Source organism: Triticum aestivum, chromosome 7D (genome assembly GCF_018294505.1).
Source record: "Triticum aestivum cultivar Chinese Spring chromosome 7D, IWGSC CS RefSeq v2.1, whole genome shotgun sequence".
NCBI classification, from domain to species: domain Eukaryota; kingdom Viridiplantae; phylum Streptophyta; class Magnoliopsida; order Poales; family Poaceae; genus Triticum; species Triticum aestivum.
Window position 1 is genome coordinate 318,169,861 of NC_057814.1, and position 6,360 is coordinate 318,176,220.

At 45.7% G+C, this 6,360-nt stretch overlaps 1 long non-coding RNA gene across 1 annotated transcript; it reads right to left on the minus strand.

Moving 5' to 3' along the window:
- Nucleotides 1-4,665: 4,665 nt before the first annotated feature.
- On the minus strand, nucleotides 4,666-5,458 carry LOC123171125 (uncharacterized). The gene is made up of 2 exons (XR_006485276.1): nucleotides 5,120-5,458; nucleotides 4,666-5,002 (listed from the first exon to the last, which is right to left on the minus strand). It is a non-coding gene; the product is annotated as an uncharacterized lncRNA (long non-coding RNA).
- Nucleotides 5,459-6,360: the final 902 nt, after the last annotated feature.

Below are 6,360 nucleotides of genomic sequence, written 5' to 3' on the forward strand. Positions count from 1 at the left end.
TTCTTGTCTTTAGCAAATCTCTCAAAGATCATGTCACCCACCTTAGAACCATTTTGCAAACTCTAAGAAAAGAACGCCTTTATGCTAATATGGACAAATGCCTTTTTGGCGTCGATAAGATCGTTTTCTCGGGTTTCGTCGTGTCTTCTAAGGGTGTTCACTTAGATGAATCTAAGATCAATGCTATTAAAACTTGGCCTCAACCAACCAACTTGCAACAAGTGCGAAGTTTCCTTGGTCTAGCAGGCTTCTACCGTAGATTCGTTAAGGACTTTAGCACTATTGCATCCCATTTGCATGCTTTGAGTAAGAAAAATGCACCATTTGTTCGGGGACCATCCCAAGATAACACATTTAATGAGCTTAAGAATTTGCTTACACATGCCCCTTTGCTTGTATTACCCAACTTTGATAAACCATTTGAGATACATTGCAATACTAGCAGTAATGGCATAGGAGGTGTGTTAATCCAAGAGAAGCGCCCCATAGCTTACTTTAGTGAAAAACTTTCTGGAGTGCAACTCAATTACCCCATCTATGATAAAGAACTATATGCTTTAGTTAGAGTCTTGCATGTTTGGGAGCATTATCTCCGCCCTCATGAGTTCATTCTCCACACCGATCATGAAACACTTAAGTATCTTAAGGGTCAAACTAAGTTGAACAAGCGTCATGCTAAGTGGAGTAAATTCATTGAGTCATTTCCTTATGTCATCAAGTACATCAAAGGTAAGGAAAACGTTGTGGCGGATGCTCTTTCCCGTAGATGCATGCTTGTTACCCAACTTGAACTGAATGTCATTGGCTTTGAGCACACTTGTATGCGCATGATCCTACTTTTGCTATTCCTTATGCCATATGTTTGATGCATACATCTTGGGAACGCTATTACATCAAAGATGATTATCTTATGAGAGCTAACAAACTATGTATACCCGAGTCTTCTCTTCGTTTGTTACTTTTGCAAGAATCTCATGGAGGAGGACTTATGGGACACTTTGGACGCGACAAGACATTCGCTACGCTCTCCAAGAATTACTTTTAGCCCAAGATGTTCCGCGATGTCTCATTTTTCACCAACCGATGCTCTACATGTCCCAAAGCTAAGTCTAAAGCTCAATCTCATGGTCTCTATATGCCACTTCCTATTCCGTGTCACCCATGGGAAGATATTAGTATGGACTTTGTGCTTGGTTTGCCTAGAACTAGAAACAACAAAGATTCTGTGTTTGTTGTTGTGGACCGATTCTCTAAGATGGCTCATTTCATCCCATGCAACAAGATAGACGATGCTTCACATCTTGCAAATCTTTTTTGTAGGGAAATATTGTGCCTACATGGAGTGCCCAAGACTATCGTATCGGACCGCGACGTCAAGTTCCTAAGCTACTTATGGAAGACCTTATGCGCCAAGCTCGGAATCAAGCTTTTGTTCTCTTAGGCATACCATCCTCAAACCGACGGCCAAACGGAGGACACAAACCGGACGCTCTCCACTCTCCTCCGCGTGTTGATCAAGAAGAACATCAAGGAGTGGGGGGAGTGCTTACCCATCGCCGAGTATGCCTACAACCGCGCAAGACACTCTACTACCGGCAAGTCCCCCTTCGAGGTCGTCTACGGCTTCAACCCGTTGTCCCCATTGGAAATTCTACCTCTACCACTACAAGAGCGCATCAACATGGACGCAAGTGCATGAGTGAGCTACCTCAAGAAGATGCATGAAGATACAAGGCACACCATTGAGCACCAAGTACAACGACTCACGACCAAGCTCAACATCAACAAGCAACCCATGATATTCAAGATTGGAGATTTTTTGTGGCTACACCTTCGCAAGAAGGCTTCACCAATGAACGCAAGTCAAAGCTACGACCACGAGCCGACGGACCCTTCAGGGTGCTCGAGTGCTACAACAACAATGCGTACAAGATCAACTTACCACGCGACAAGTACTCCGTGAGCGATATCTTCAACGTCAAAGATCTCTCTCCCTACCATGGTGATGAGAATTTCGATCCGAGGTCGGATCTTTCCCAAGGGGGGGAGATGATGTGGAGCATCCTTTGGTCATCTCCATGGACCTACCTACCTCTCCTAAGACACCACCTGGACCAATGACAAGAACTCGAGCAAAGGCCATCGAAGATAAGGTGAACTCACTCCTCTCCGAACTACCACTTTCTTCATATGAGACATGGCTACTACCTCAAGCGGAAACCCTATGCATGATCAGGTACTTAGAGGAAAGCGAACAACTACATCCAACGGACAAGACAGCTAGGACACCAAGTACAAGGAACAAGAAGAAGAGCTGCCAGAAAATCTCCAGCCACCGGACGACCAAGACTTGTCGGACGTCCGACGCCTGAAGCTCCAGCCAGCCCAAGTCTGAGCCGGCGAAGTCTACAGCGGACGAACATCCGACGCTCACCAGACGACCGACGACCTACAGTGACCAGACGTCCGACCCACCACCGGAAATCTGACACCTGCGGGTCAGAGCCAAAACGTCAGAAGTCCGAGCTCCTCCGGACGACCGGCGCACCGGACGTCCAACCCCGACCGGAAATCCGACGCCCCTCATCAGAGCCAAAACACCGTACGTCTGACGCCCACCGGACGACCGAGCCCTCGCGAGCCACCGGACGTCCTGTAGTTGTCGGACGTCCGACACCTGTGCGCACACCACGTGTTGGGTCGAGGCCCATGTACCCCTTCGTCCACTTAGACTATATATACTCCTCCTCCTCCCTATTTTTAGGGTTAGCAAAGGATTAGCTCATTTGAGAGACAGAGCTTTGCTCATCCACTTGATACCTTCTCCATCGGAGACCACGACCTCTACGGAGAAGATCCCCCAAGTAGATTCAAGACCCCTCACGGAAAGACCCCTCACGGGAAGACCCCTCAAGGCCTCATCGCGGAGAAGAACTACCGCTTCTTGTATCGTCCTTTGTTTCATTTGGATCTTGCATCACCCTTTATGTTTATGGATCTAGCACATGTGCAATTGTTCTCGTTGATTTGTGTGTTTTTCTCTCGTGTTTTCCCCTCGTGCTCTTCGTGTTCTTCGTAGGATCCCCTCCATTTCGTGAAAGATCGGCCCGAGGGTTTCCACCCTACATCACATGTGTAGCAGCAACATGTTTGAGATCTATGGGCTGCTCGTCCACATATCATCTGTGTCATGGTGCACCCGAATGTGCAAACAATACCTGCGACTTACATGCTTCCAAGATGGTCTAAGAGAGCCACTGACCTTGCGCCTGGTCCGGGGGATGGGCATAGAGCTATGCACTTCGTCGTCCCCACAACAAACACCCTAAAGTTTAACTCTCTCTGTCGGAAGTTTGGGAAACTCGCTTCTGATGCATGCTTCAGTGATGAAGCTTATAATTTCGTCTCTGGCCTAATTGAGCAGGGCATTGTTGGGGTTGCTGCAATGAAAGCTAGAGCAACGGATGGGGTTGCAGGAGATGAAGAAGCCCAAGGTCATGTAGCAAATGAATAAGTCTCAGGGGGTCCAAGTACAGGGCGGCGGGATCCACACCCCGTAGGACTGCGGAACCCACCAAAGTCGGCAAAGAAAGGGATTCCAAAGGAAAAAACTGAAGCGAAGGAAGCCACTAATTGAGCTTCGAGAAGATGAAATGAAGAAGAAAGCAAAGAAGGACGCAACAAAAACGAAGAAAGCTCCAAAGCTAAAGGAAAGAAGACTCCATGCAAATATTGTGAAGATGAGGATCGCAACATCAAGAACTGCCAACTCCTTGTTGTTGTGCTTGCTGTGAGTGCGAGCGCGAAAGCTCCAGGTGTCGAAAGAATCCTTACCCTTTAGGATGTTTCATGAGGAAAAATGGTGAATTGCCTTGTAACATTTTATTAGCATAGTCGTAGCTGTTTGTTTTGTGGGATTGCAACATATTACTACATGTGTGGTTTGAAAAAGCAGAATGTTGCTTTTTACGAGAGCTGGTTTAAAAAGATTCTTATTGTTATATGTTTGTGAAAGCTTACTTTCTATAGCATGATGGTGGCAAATTTGTAGCATGTGCCTTGCATGGTTCCAAGGTTTTATTTCTTAATTTTAAAAAACTACTCAATGGTTGTTCCACAGCTTGCTTGTAACAAGGCTGAAGTTTTTTTTAAAACAAGGTTGAAGCTTTTTAACAGTATGTTTGAAGCAAAAAACATGCTGGAAGAAAGCCTTGATTGCTTTAAAAAATGTGTTGCTTTGGTTATGCAGCAAAATTTTAGAATGCATGTTTCCACTTTCTGTGAGCTTGCAGCAAATCAATTGGAAGAATGTAGCACTACAGTTGGATAAAAAAGTTCAAGAAATGTTTTGTAGCTTATTTTTCAAATAACTTTTGAAGCTTTTTTACATTAAGCTTCTAGAAAAAAACTTGAAGGGATGTAGCCGTTTTGCAGTTAGAAAGTTTTTTTTGGCTCGCAACAAATCTGACACGAGGTTGTAGCTATTTTCTGTGAGCTTCTAGCAAATAAATAGTGTCATTGTAGCATTGACATATTATTTTTAGAAAGTTTGAGGGGGGAAATGCACAGAGCTTCCCTTGTAACTTCGATGGATGAAGTTTGAAACATTTTCATATTTCAGTTCCAGCAAAAAACTAAAAAATAAAAAGATTTATACTCCAGCAATTGTCCTTGCATAATCATGTTAGGAACGGAAAAATGCTTCATCCAAAGATCAAGTTATGAACCCAATAAAGTTTCATCGGTTTACATACCAAAAGAACACATCTGTTTACCGGAGGTATCATCGCTTTACGTACCAACGCACACTACTCTAGTCCTACCAAAATGCTACCACCTCAGGCATGAACTAGACCTAACAGGAAACGAGGTTGTTCGTCTTTAACCTTCCATAAAATCAAGCCGCCAACTCATCCTTGAATGCACGCTCCTTTGGGGCATTGTTCATTGGGTGAATGAAGAGGTTGTACGCCAGACCCATGCGGTATCGTGGCATGTCTTCCTGTAAAAATGAATGCAAAAGAGAAGCGAGTATGTTACTAGTTATTCTTTTGCTGCATAAGTATTGAAAACAAAGAAAGTAGATTGTAACAAAATGATAAGACAAAAAAATGTTTACCTGCTTAAACTCTCTCACTGCCTTTCCATCATAGTTCTCCACATATTTGAGCCAGAAAAAGCCACAATCACACATGTGAGATAAAAAAATATTTCTCCATCATAGTTCCCATATATAGTTGCGACGCCCCCGATTCAATCGTACACTAATCATACACGCAAACGTGTACGATCAAGATCAGGGACTCACGGGAAGATATCACAACACAACTCTAAAAATAAAATAAGTCATACAAGCATCCTAATACAAGCCAGGGGCCTCGAGGGCTCGAATACAAGCGCTCGATCATAGACGAGTCAGCGGAAGCAACAATATCTGAGTACAGACATAAGTTAAACAAGTTGCCATAAGATGGCTAGCACAAACTGGGATACAGATCAAAAGAGGCGCATGCCTCCTGCCTAGGATCCTCCTAAACTACTCCTGGTCATCGTCAGTGGCCTGCACGTAGTAGTAGGCACCTCCAGTGTAGAAGGAGTCGTCGTCGACGGTGGCGTCTGGCTCCTGGGCTCCAGCATCTGGTTGCGACAACCAGGTAGAAGGGAAAGGGGGAAAAGAGGGAGAATAGCAACCGTGAGTACTCATCCAAAGTACTCGCAAGCAAGGATCTACACTACATATGCATGGGTATATGTGTAAAGGGCCATATCGGTGGACTGAACTGCAGAATGCCAGAATAAGAGGGGGATAGCTAATCCTGTCGAAGACTACGCTTCAGGCCACCTCCATCTTGCAGCATGTAGAAGAGAGTAGATGGTAAGTTCACCAAGTAGCATCGCATAGCATGATCCTACCCGGCGATCCTCCCCTCGTCGCCCTGTGTGAGAGCGATCACCGGGTTATATTTGGCACTTGGAAGGGTGTGTTTTATTAAGTATCCGGTTCTAGTTGTCATAAGGTCAAGGTACAACTTCGGGTCGTCCTTTTACCGAGGGACACGGCTATTCGAATAGATAAACTTCCCTGCAGGGGTGCACCACATAACCCAACACGCTCGATCCCATTTGGCCGGACACACTTTCCTGGGTCATGCCCGGCCTCGGAAGATCAACACGTCGCAGCCCCACCGAGGCACAACAGAGAGGTCAGCACGCCGGTCTAAATCCTATGGCGCAGGGGTCTGGGCCCATCGCCCATTGCACACCTGCACGTTGTGTACGCGGCCGGAAGCAGACCTAGCCCGCTTAATACAAGTGCGAGCTTACGGTCCAATGCGGCGCGCGGCGCTCAGTCACTGACGT